We start from the raw sequence: 12,500 nt of genomic DNA, 5'->3' as shown, positions 1-12,500 counted from the left end.
TTTTTTTTTTTTCGTCTAATATCACTTCAAGTGGAAAGACGTTAAACTGAAGACGAACGAACACACACACAAGAAATCTGAGATGTGATTGCTGACTGACACCCCCTCGTGTCAAAAATTACATAAATGTCATCAGTCGGTCAAACAGCGTGAGAAATGAGAATTGTTCATGAAAACCAAAGACAGGTATTTTTTGAGGTCTGTAGGTCTTTGATATTTGACATCAAGTACCCACTATATATTTGTGCACCTTGAGAAAGGAAAGTTGAAAAATTACAAGGCTGGAGGACCCTCCAATAGAATTATTAATTTCTTCGTGCTTGTTGATTTCCATAACATACATCCGAACACACACACACATGCGCGCGCAATAGGGTTTAAAAAAAACAGCACGAATTCCCTCTTGAGCCAAATTGTTCTACATATCCACATTCGAAAGCAGTTGTTTCTGAATCGCCCCCCCCCCCCCCCCCCCGCCGCCCCCCAAACAACAAACCATGTAATGTGCAATAAAAATGATTGTTTCAGTATTTCAGCATACAGTTTGCAATATATCAAAACAAAACAAAACAAAAAAAACCGTTTCGACATCCAATATAGCATGACTGGCACTTTTTGAGATACCCCCCCCCCCCCCCCCCGACACACACACACACCCCACTCCCGCAAAAAAAAAAAAAAAAAAAAAGCTTGACAGAATATAAAAACCAGCACACTTTGTTGAACGATCGAAAAGTTTCAATACACTACGAAACAATGCTTGAGGGTTTGAAAATGGCTAACAATTTCCAATCGATCTCGATTATTTCATGCTCAGTGCAGGAATAAAATAAAACTTCAAAACTACACCCACCCCACCCCACACCTCCAAATGCGCGAGAAATAATATTACGGACCGATAACTTAGATACTCTCCAGTTGCGCTGCCCTGTAGTCAAAGTTTTACGCAAAGTTCTGTGTTGTATTTTTTTTTTTTTTTTTTTTTTCAGAGGAGCGTGAAAAAAGCACTCAATCTCAAATTGTCATATGCGATGCTCTTTCAAATGGCGCGGTTTCAGTCACAAGCCATGCGCTACAGAGATCTTAGTGATTGAATTGGTTTGTGTTAAATTTATTCAATTCAGTCAAACAAAATAATGTTTAATAAAAACACATTCCTTGATATTTGAATCTGGAACCCAGGCTTAGGTCGCTGTGGTTGACTTAATTAACTCATGACCCTGAAGTTTTGATGTTGAAAACATTATGATTGGAAAGCCCTACCGTGCACGTAGTCAATACGTCTGTCGGTCTGTTTATCGGTATCTAGCCACACACACACACACACACACACACACACACACACACACACACACACACACACACAATGTATTATACATACATGCATACATACAACTGCAAGGGTAGTATAACTGAAACAATTCACAAGCCTGGACATTTCAATTAGGCTTTCAGCGTACACACTAGACCAGCAGTTTCAGAAACAATGACCAGCATGCAATACCGATAAACAGACAGACAGACGGACGCACTGACTATGCGTATGAAAGGACTTTCCTATCATAACGTTTCTATTTTCTAATTGTTGGGAACTGGAGTAAAAAAAAAAGAAAAGAAAAAAAAGGGGAAATAAACAGAGGATAAAACCACAATGATTCCATCTCTTGATAATCACCTGCCAAAGCCTAGGGACAACCAGTGATGCTTCTAGCTTCATTATGGGATTACTCTCTCTCTCTCTCTCTGTGTGTGTGTGTGTGTGTGTGTGTGTGTGTGTGTGTGTGTGTGTGTCTGTGTGTCTGTGTGTGTCTGTGTGTATTTCTGAGTGAGTGTGTGTGTGTGTTGTGTGTATGTGTGAATGTGTGTATGTGTGTGTGTGTGTGTGTGTGTGTGTGTGTGTGTGTGTGTGTGCGCGCGTGTGTGAAGGGGGGTGGGGGGGCATTGGATAAATGAAGAGCGATGGATAGAGTGGGGGGAGGGGAGTTGGGGGGAGGGAGGGCGGGGTGTTCTTGTTGGGAAATGCAGGGGGTTGCGCATGCACATGTTTTTAAAAATGTGTACGGAGCGTGTGTGTGTGTGTGTGTGTGTGTGTGTGTGTGTGTGTGTGTGTGTGAAGGGGGGTGGGGGGGGCATTGGATAAATGAAGAGCGATGGATAGAGTGGGGGGGGGGGAGTTGGGGGGAGGGAGGGCGGGGTGTTCTTGTTGGGAAATGCAGGGGGTTGCGCATGCACATGTTTTTAAAAGTGTGTACGGAGCGTGTGTGTGTGTGTGTGTGTGTGTGTGTGTGTGTGTGTGTGTGTGTGTGTGTGTGTGTGTGTGTGAGAGAGATTGGGGGGAGGGGGAGGATTGGGGGGGGGGGGGGGGGGCGAGGGCAACTGTATGTTCGTGTTTGTTTAGAGAAAGGGAAAATTATGAATAGACATCGTAGTTAAAAGCAACAATAACGAACTAACAAACTGCTTATCATCATCATCATCATCATCATCATCGTCATCATCATCATCATCATCATCGTCATCGTCGTCATCATCATCATCATCATCATCGTCATCGTCGTCATCATCATCATCGTCATCGTCGTCATCATCATCATGAATATACTACCCTGAAACATATGTAAACACATGGACATAATGCATCACGCTTTTCCCTCTGTCCGTTTCATGTGGGCGTCGCATGGGTCAGTTGATGAAGCGGTGACCTCGCTTTGAGCAGCGGGGTGTCCAGGGTTTCCAAAGCAAAATAGAACTGCCTGTCTAGCTGTCTATGTTTCTGTCAGTCATTCCAGTGGTGTCAGTGTGCCTGCACACGAAAGGCAGGGAGACTAACAGACTGGTAGTCTCTGTCGACCAGTTTCAGTTTCTCAAGACGACTTCTCTGTGTTCCGACAAAGTCCGTAATATATACGCCACACCACATCTGCTAAGCAGATGCTCAACAGCAGCATAACCCAAAGTGCTTGTCAGGCCTTGAGTGCATGCGTGTATATTTGTGTACTTATTACAGTGGATTTCTTCTGCAGACTTTTCCGGAGGGCAACACTATTGTTGCCATGGGTTCTTTTTCAGTGCGCCCACACGAGCCCTCGGTTTATCGTCTCATCCGAATGACAAACCACTCAGTATGGTTCTCCAGTCAAACATGGGTGAAAGGATGAGAGCGGGATTTGAACCCACACCCTCGTGGTCCCTGTGTTGGCAGCTAAAAGGTCTTTACCATTCTGGTCCTGGCCGTATCACCTGAGGTGAAAGCAGAGTGGAGGTAACTGACCTCTTTCTGAACCCGGGATCAAATCAGCAACAGTTTTTCCCTGTGTAGCTATCCGTGGTTTTTTCTGCAGACTTTTCCTGTGTAGCTATCACAGTGGATTTCTTTTGCGGATTTTTCCCCTGTGTAGCTTACAGTGGATTTTTTTGCGACTTTTCCTGTGTGCATCACAGTGGATTTTTTTGCGACTTTTCCTGTTAGTTCAAGTGGATTTTTCTGCGACTTTTCCCTGTGTAGCTATCACAGTGGTTTCTCTGCAGCTTTCCCTGTTAGCTATCAAGTGGATTTCTTCTGCAGATTTTCCCTGTGAGCTTTCCAGGGATTTTTCTGCAGACTTTTCCCTGTGTAGCTATACAGTGGATTTCTTCTGCAGCTTTTCCCCTGTGTGCTATCCAGGGTTTCTTCGCAGACTTTTCCCTGTGAGCTTCACGGGATTTCTTCTGCGACTTTTCCCTGTGTACTTATCACGTGGATTTCTTCTGAGATTTTTCCGGAGGGCAACATATGTCATCACTCACTGTGCTGTGTCCTCCTTGCTGATAACGCTCAACGCACACTCGATGTTTGGAGATGGAACTTCTGATTCTGGATTCTGACCTGCCAGAGTGAAGCGTTCACTTCTCCTGCTGATAAGGAAACCTCCAGACGATGTGTCCGTCACCAGCACACAGCCACAGTTCTTGTTATTTTTTTCGTTGTATTCCTGGAGCCAGTTGCATTGTTTGGTTCTAACTTTTTGACAGTTACACGTGACTAAATGCTTACGTTGACCGAACTACGCCATTGGTCAGTTCCATACTATACAGTTAGTAGCGGGTTACCACCATACTAGGCTCTTCTGTCCGAGCAATGCAACTGGCTCCTGGAGACGAACAGCCATCCATCATGTCTGTTGTTTGATGCTGTCAGTGAATGATTTGTCTCTGACAAACAGACATGGCTGTGTTTGTACTGGCGTGAAGGTAATGAGTTTGCTCAACTTCGTCCACTTCACTAGCTGAACTGTGTGTTATCTCGATTTGAAGGCAGTGTTAAGTGTCCGCCTTTGTTGGCGTTTCGTTACCGCTGACAGACAAGGAAAGGTTAATATCCCTCTGGCCAAACATCGACGGTTCGATGAAATTTTCGCTGTTTTCTGGTGCCTTGGAAATTGCCCTGTGGTGTGAGTGCACAGTCTTCTTGGTGATGGTTTGGTTCATACCTATGTGAGGCACTCAAAGCTGGGACCAGCGCGTCTGGGTTATGCTGGCGATGAATGGTTTGTCTCTGACAAGCAGACAGACTTTGTTTGTATTGGGGTGAAAGTAATGAGTTTGCTCAACTTCGTCTTCGCTTACACCTGTTTGGTAATGCATAGCTGAACTGTGTGTTATCTTGGTCTGCATGCAGTCTTAAATATTTGTCCTTGTGGCGGTGTATTACTGGTGATAAATAGGCAAACGACATTGGCTACCTTGGCAAACAAGGACTCTTTAATATCTGCATGATTTTCATGTCAGTAAACAGTAGATCCTCTCTCAATCTCCGTGTGTGTGTGTGCGTTTGTGCGTGTGTGCGTGCGTGCGCGCGCGCGTGCGTGTGTGTGTGTGTGTGCACGCATTTGCAAGGTTATCTTAATGATTAATAGCCAAATACATTGAGGTTTGGTGTTGTACAACTATGTTTAATAATGCTCACACATTTACCTGTACACAAAGACTTTTATCTCAAGAAGAATATGCGTTATGAGGTAGACAATGGGCACATCATCACTGAGAACAACTGTGTGCTTTGAGATTCGGGATTTTCAATCCGACAGTTTTTGAGATAGACCGACAGAAATACAGGGAGGAGGACAAACAGACAGCCAGCCAGCCAGACAGACGGACAGACAAACCATACACACAGGCTGACAAACAACACGGTACGACAGCATATGATACGATAATATTCATCACTCCATCACAGAATTTCAACGACACACAAACACGTTCCCTATCAGCACAGTCCCACCCTTGTTCCACTCATACCCCCGAAAACGATGTATGGCTGCCTACATGGCGGGGTAAAAACGGTCATGTACATAAAAGCCCAACTCATGTACATACGAGTGTACGTGGGAGTTGCAACGCACGAATGAAGAAGAAGGAGAAGAAGAAGAAGAAGAAGAAGAAGAAGAAGAAAGAAGAAGAAGAAGAAGAAGAAGAAGAAGAAGAAGAAGAAGAAGAAGAAGTTCCACTCATGAACGACAGACTAGACAAAGAATCTCCTCGCTCCATAGCCCAAGTCAAAACTGATCTCTGCATACTTATCATCAACGCTGTTTGTTTTCATCGGCCAACCCTGCACAGACAAAAAAACAACAAAACAAAACAAACAAAAACGAATGCTCATTGCAAGCCGTAGGACGTCCAGCGCTGATGATGACTTCGCAAGGTATCGGCTGCCCGAAAACTGACTATTGATTTGTAATGCCTGCCTCCCCCGCCCCCCCCCCCTCCCCCCCACCCCCGCCATGACAGATGAAATATTATCTGCCACATCCTCCCCCCATGCCCCCGCCCACCCCCGCTTTCACTGCACTGTCAACAAGGAATGGGGAAAACCTGGGTGGGGGTGGGGTGGGGGGGGGGAGAGGATCGTACGATGGCTGAATATTGATGGATGCACCTTTTTCCTGCCCGCTGCTGCCGTGTGCCCACTTCAGTTTGCGATGATAATGTCAACGCCAATAAAGGTAGATGGGATAGAGTCGTGTACATTTTCAGAATGTATGTATGTATGTATGTATCTGTCTGTCTGTCTGTCGGATGGTCGGTCTGTCTATCTATATATCTGTACAATTTCAGATCTGTCTGTACAATTTCAGAATCAATCTATCTATCGATCTATCTGTCTATATATCTATCTGTACAACTTTAGAATCTATCTATCTATCTGTACAATTTCAGAATCTATCTATGTGTCTGTCTGTCTATACATCTATCTGTACAATTTCAGAATCTATCTATCTATCTATCTATCTATCTATCTATCTATCTATCTAGCTGTCAATCTATCTATCGATCTATCTGCAAAGTCATCAAGGAATCCCCCAAAAGTCTATATCCCAGTCCCAAGAATTGACGTGTTCAAATCCAGTTTGGTTTACTCAGGCGCCACTCTATGGAACTCACTCCCAGAAACAATTAAACAACACCACTGCCCTACTACCTTAAAAAAAACAACAACCCAAAAACATAACCTTTCCCACCTTATGACAGTGTAATGTATTGTCCACTGTTGATACCGATTGACTCTTGGTGTGTACGATTGCCCAGGAGCCCCCCCCCCCCCCCCCCCCTCCACCACCTCATCATATTGTATGGCACCCCTGTTTTTTTTTGTGTGTGGAATGAAGTATTATTTTATAATACTTCATTCGTTTGTAATGCATCTTACTTCTGTTTGCTTCTTCGGTTCTTTCATTTCTTTCTACTAAATGTAGTTATATTCATGCAGTAGTTGCCAGTTGCTCCATTGTCAATTCGATGTATTGATGTATGTGTACCGATAGTCCTTATATATATATATATATATATGTGTGTGTGTGTGTGTGTGTGTGTGTGTGTGTGTGTGTTGATTAGATGATTACAGTGCACGTTACTTTGTCTTCCTTACTGACCTGCTATTCTCTATCACATGTTCCATGCAATGTGAGGTTATTCATGAGCTGATATTCTCTCTCTCTCTCTCTCTCTCTCTCTCTCTCTCTCTCACACACACACACACACACACACACACATAGTTACCGTTATAAAGTACATGATGAGTCTGATTTATTATGTCCACTGTGTAAGAAGGGGAAGGAAAATGAAGTGCACTTTGTTCTATCCTGTCCTGTTATGTATGACTTAAGAATGCAATACATACCGTTGAAGTTTTTTAAGTTCCCTAGTCAGTTTAGATTATCGCTACTTATGGCATCTACACACGAACAAACTATCAGAAATTTCTCAAATTATCTGTACAAAGCGTTTAAGCTTCGATCCACTCTTACGTCGTAAAATTGATTTATTAAGCTTGTGCCACTTCTGATGACACGATTACTTTATTGAGTTCAGTTAAATAGGCGTGTTGTTATTTATCTGCTGTGTACTACTTAGTTAAGTGTATACTGCATGACAACGTATGATATTTGTCTTGCTTATTTTATTTTATTGTTTCTTCTCACATATGTTTTTGTCTGACACCCTTTCATGGAGGGGCAATGGCCTATATGAATAAACCATTCATTCATTCATTCTCTTTTCTCTCTCTCTCTCTCTGAGTCTCCCTCTCCCTCTGTCTATCTGTCTGTCTGTCTGTCTGTCTGTCTCTCTCGTTCACCTATGACATTTTTATTCTCATAATATTTTTATATGTTGAATTATGCTTCCTTTGGCAATGAGCATTCAAACCACCCCACTGTCCTTCGTCAAACTATCAAGCTGGTGGCAGGTTCACGTATGACAGGACTGTGACTGATTGTGGAGCCTGGGATGCAGTGGACTCTGCTTCTTCTGCCCGACGATCTTTATTTGGGATGCGATGGACTCTGCTTCTTCTGCCCGACGATCTTTATTTGGGATGCGATGGATTCTGCTTCTTCTGCCCGACGATCTTTATTTGTGTAATGATAATAATGATAGTATTTGTATCAACTTCCTCTTTCGCTTCGTCAAGTCTCCACACCCAGCTCTTTCAAGTCTGGCCTTAAAACCTACCTCTTCCCAGAATAGTCTCCCTTCCCTGCCTCTTCCTTGTCTTCAGTTTCTCCAGTTTTAGAGTGATGCATTCGTGTGAATGACTGGTGCGAAAGCGCTTTGATTTGTCTCTGCACAAGATTCAGCGCTATATAAATACCATTATTATTATTATTATTATTATTATTATATCGCTGAAACTTGTGTAGAGACAAATCTAAGCGACTTTCACACCTGTTAATCACACGCATGCATAACTCTAAAACTGAAGAAACTGAGGAAGACAAGGAAGAGGCAAGGGAAGGGAGACTATTCTGGGAAGAGGTGGGTTTCAAGGCCAGACTTGAAAGAGCTGAGTGCGGAGACCTGACGAAACGAAAGAGGATGTTCATCTTGTGTGCGACAAACATGGGTAGAACCAAACGTGACATTCTCACACAAAACTGACATGACTGTCTTTTGGAAATCTGAGCACTTTTAATGCATTTATATATTTCATTCTGCTACCCAATACATTCATTCGTGGGCTGCAACTCTCACGGTTTACACGACCGGTGTTTTGTTGTTGTTGTTGTTGTTTTTTGGGTGTTTTTTTTTTTAAACCCGCCATGCAGGCAGCCATACTCCGTTTTCCGGGGTATACCCTGTACCATTTCAATGGCGTAACTCCCAAGCCACTCATCACCATTTTCAGATTCCTTTCCATCCCGAACCCTCAGCCCCCCGCCCCCTCCCTCTCACGCACACACACCCCCATTCACAGCCCCATCAAGACCTGTGCTGTCGTTGTCTCAGCTTATGGCAGTGTCCACAACCACTGTCTGTGTGATCGGTCCAGGTAACCTGAACCTCGCTCATTTCATCGTCAAACAAAACGACATCCACTGCGTGCGGACTTGGGCGTGACAGTGCATGGTAATCACGCAATGCTGTGTGTGACTGACTGTACAGAATGTGCACAGAGAGTGAGAGACTATGGTTTCATTGACGAATCGGTTTGAGACGCCATACCACACCACTCAAAGAACCAGTCTGCTCATGCATATCAAAAGCTGCCACTTTCTTGCGTGTGAATTATGAGCTCCCAGTGGCAGCCGTCAGTCGGCTAGGCAGCCTGTTGTGCAAATGACCCCGTGTTTGTAAACCGCTTACAGCTTGGTCTCCGACCGAAGATAGGCGCTATATAAGTATCCATATTAATCAATCAATCAGAAATACAGTAAGTTCTTTGACGTCCACAGTTTCATGCAGCGTGAGTCATGGAATCTGACTCTCTTTCCTTGCTCAGTTTGTCTTGCCCTCAGCGTTCAAATCATATACTGTAAGATTCCTTTGTTAATCTTGGTTCATGTAGATGTCTTTATTTGGGGCCAATATTTCAAACATTTCAAATCTTATTTCAAATAATACACTGGGTATATGTGTAGCCAAGTGCTCAGCTGGCTACTTAACCGTAGTTCAACTCACAGCACATGCCGTAAAGCAGACGACAGTTTCAATGCAGTGACGGTGTCCAACCACTGACATGAGGAGGTAACTCTTGTGGCGCAATGCTGATCAAACTCGGATTTGAACTGAACGTTGTTGCGCGTCCGCCGGTCACTTTTCCGAGGTGCCGCTCTCAAGCACACATCGTGTGTTGCACACACAGTCAGCTGCCTAAAATTCTACTGCATTGTCTTCTTCTCTCCTTCTTTACTTAATATTGTAATAAAACAATAGAAAAACCTTTTTGTGACTGGCCTGCTATATGCCCCTGGCCTGCGCGTGGATCTTTTCTATCCTTTAACTCACTCAGTACGGCCAGTCCTCTCTTCTCCTCTACACAGACCCTTCGGATGTCCAGTGGGTGTCTGAATGACCCAACCTTTAGCTTCCGTCGTCAGAATTGTGGTATTCTTTGTCAACATTCACCTCTTCAGTATAAGAGCCTTCCGCTTGCAATATTTTGATGATGGTAATTGGGCTGAAACGCTGTTAACGTCGTATCTTTCGCCGTTCGTATGGAGACAGTTAATACAGTAAATCAATAATTCTTTTTGTACCAACCCCTTTATAATAGAACACTCGGTTTAAGAACGCGGCTACATATGTTTCATCATATTTGTGGGTGGAGGGGGGGGGGGGTTTGTTTGCACTCAAATAAATTTCTTCAGTGCAATAATTGCAGCATAAAATCAAAGCCCCATACTCCAGTGTCATATTGCAGAACAGATTGAATGAGAGAGGAATCAGAAACAAAATGACTGGCATCACTCTTTACAGCCATCACTTCACAGAAGTAGGAGAAGGAGAACACAGAGAGAGAGAGAGAGAGAGAGAGAGAGAGAGAGAGGGTGGAGGGGTGGAGGGTCAATCAAAGAGAGGAGAGTGAGATGGGTGAGTACGAAGGAAAGCAGAAATATTCAGGTGAGAGAGAGCGACAGAGACAGAGACAGAGAGACAGAGGCAGACAGTTAGACAGACAGATGAGAGAAAAGAATGTTAACAGTTTCTTGAAAACATCAGGTGTCAATTGTCCAATAGAAAGAGAGAGAGAGAGAGGGAGAGAGAGAGAGGGTGAGAGAGAGAGAGAGAGAGAGAGAGAGAGAGAGAAAATAACTGTCCCAAATGAACTCTTCATAACGACGCCACAAAGGCCCAGCAGAAGTGGTGGCAGATTGTGCATAACACAGTCCTTTGAAGTGATATTTCTGATGGACGGTTGCACAACACACACACACACACACACACACACAACCACACACACACACACACACCCGTTGGCAACCGCAAACGTTTGTTCCGTTTTTATCATTCACTGCCTTTCTAGCCACAAAGAGAGAGAGAGAAAGCGAGACAGAGAGAGGGGGCGGTTGAAGAGAGAGTGAGAGAGAGAGAGTGAGAGAGAGAGAGAGTCAAAGAGAGAGAGAGAGAGAGAGAGAGAGAGAGAGTCAAAGAGAGAGAGAGAGAGAGACGCTCAAACAAATTTCGCAAAATTGCAAATTCATCATCAGCACTTCACATTGTTTCACGTGCCGTACTTCAAAGACAGCGTGCCAGCAGTCACCTGATTCACTGCCCACTCTCTTACGTCCCACAAAAGGAGCTGCCGGCAGTTTGGCCAAGGGGGGGAGAACAGTGACTGATGTTAGAGTCTGGATGTGAGAGAGTCTGCCTGGTGTGTGTGATGGCCGTTTGGTGCGCCACAAACACGGGTAGGGCAACACGTGACATCGTCACACCCAACACCCACACTGGCACTGCTTTCTTCTGGTTTCTGAACTTTCTGCACCTAGCCCTACCGCTACCTCATCCCCCGCATTGTGAGGGTATGCAGCATAAAGCTTGCTCGTTTGGTCATCAAAGGGAATGTGGACCAGTATGTGTGAACATGGGTATGGTGGTGTGTTGCAATCAAAAAGGAGGAGACATGGAAGGAGGAGGAGAAGGAGAAGAGAGAGAGAGAGAGGTGGGTGGGAGTGTGTGTGTGGGGGTGCAGACAAAGAGAGGAGAGTGAGAGGTGTGAGTGGGCAGGAAAGCAGAAATGTTCAGACCGAGAGAGATGGAGAGAAAGTCAAAAGGAGAGAGTTTCTGCAATCTGTCTAAAATAACGTCCTTGTCTTCGAGCACGTCAGCAATGTCTTCTTCGCATCTCTGTAACCCGGTTTTCAGTTGACTCACCTCTACAGAAAAGAAAAGGAGAGAGAGAGAGAGAGAGAGAGAGAGAGAGAGAGAGAGAGAGAGAGACAGAGAGAGAGACGCTCAAACAAATTTCGCAAAATTGCAAATTCATCATCAGCACTTCACATTGTTTCATGTGCTGTCCTTCAAAGACAGCGTGCCAGCAGTCACCTGATTCACTGCCCACTCTCTTACGTCCCACAAAAGGAGCTGCCGGCAGTTTGGCCAAGGGGGAGAGAACAGTGACTGATGTTAGAGTCTGGATGTGAGAGAGTCTGCCTGGTGTGTGTGATGGCCGTTTGGTGCGCCACAAACACGGGTAGGGCAACACGTGACATCGTCACACCCACACTGGCACTACTTTATGGCCACCCCAGAACGGAAGAGAATGGAATGGGACATTTGGACGTTAATGCCATGGCGTTATTGAGTGGGGGTACAGGTGAATGATTAAATAAATAGACAAATGAATAGATGAACGTATACATGAATAAATCATGAAATCATGTGCAGCAGACTATCATTCAAAAACGTTGACCGGGGACAGCCTGAGATTCTGATGAAATCTACACATATGTTATATTTTTGACTGCTGATGAACTATCATCCCTGAAAAAGCAGCGTTAAAGATAGATAGATAGATATGTAGATAAATAAGATAACTAAATAAACAGATAGATACCAACAAAAGCAAAGACAACGACATCCTATGAGAAAAATAACAGTAAAACTGCACCACCACCAACAACAACGAAAAAGACAACAACAACAACAACAACAACGCCGCCTCCTAACACCATCATAACAACTATCACCAACACCACCATTGTAACCACCACCACAACCACCATAAAACCATCACCACA

At 44.3% G+C, this 12,500-nt stretch overlaps 1 protein-coding gene across 1 annotated transcript in view; it reads right to left on the bottom strand.

Moving 5' to 3' along the window:
* LOC143287131 (transmembrane protein 26-like) overlaps window positions 1-12,500 on the bottom strand; it is a 75,460-nt gene that overhangs the window by 48,166 nt on the left and 14,794 nt on the right. The gene's annotated exons all lie outside the window — the stretch shown is intronic.

This window comes from Babylonia areolata, chromosome 11 (assembly GCF_041734735.1).
Source record: "Babylonia areolata isolate BAREFJ2019XMU chromosome 11, ASM4173473v1, whole genome shotgun sequence".
Classification (NCBI taxonomy): Eukaryota; Metazoa; Mollusca; class Gastropoda; order Neogastropoda; family Buccinidae; genus Babylonia; species Babylonia areolata.
The sequence above is the reverse complement of the archived record's forward strand: the minus strand, read 5'-3'. Positions and strand labels throughout refer to the sequence as shown.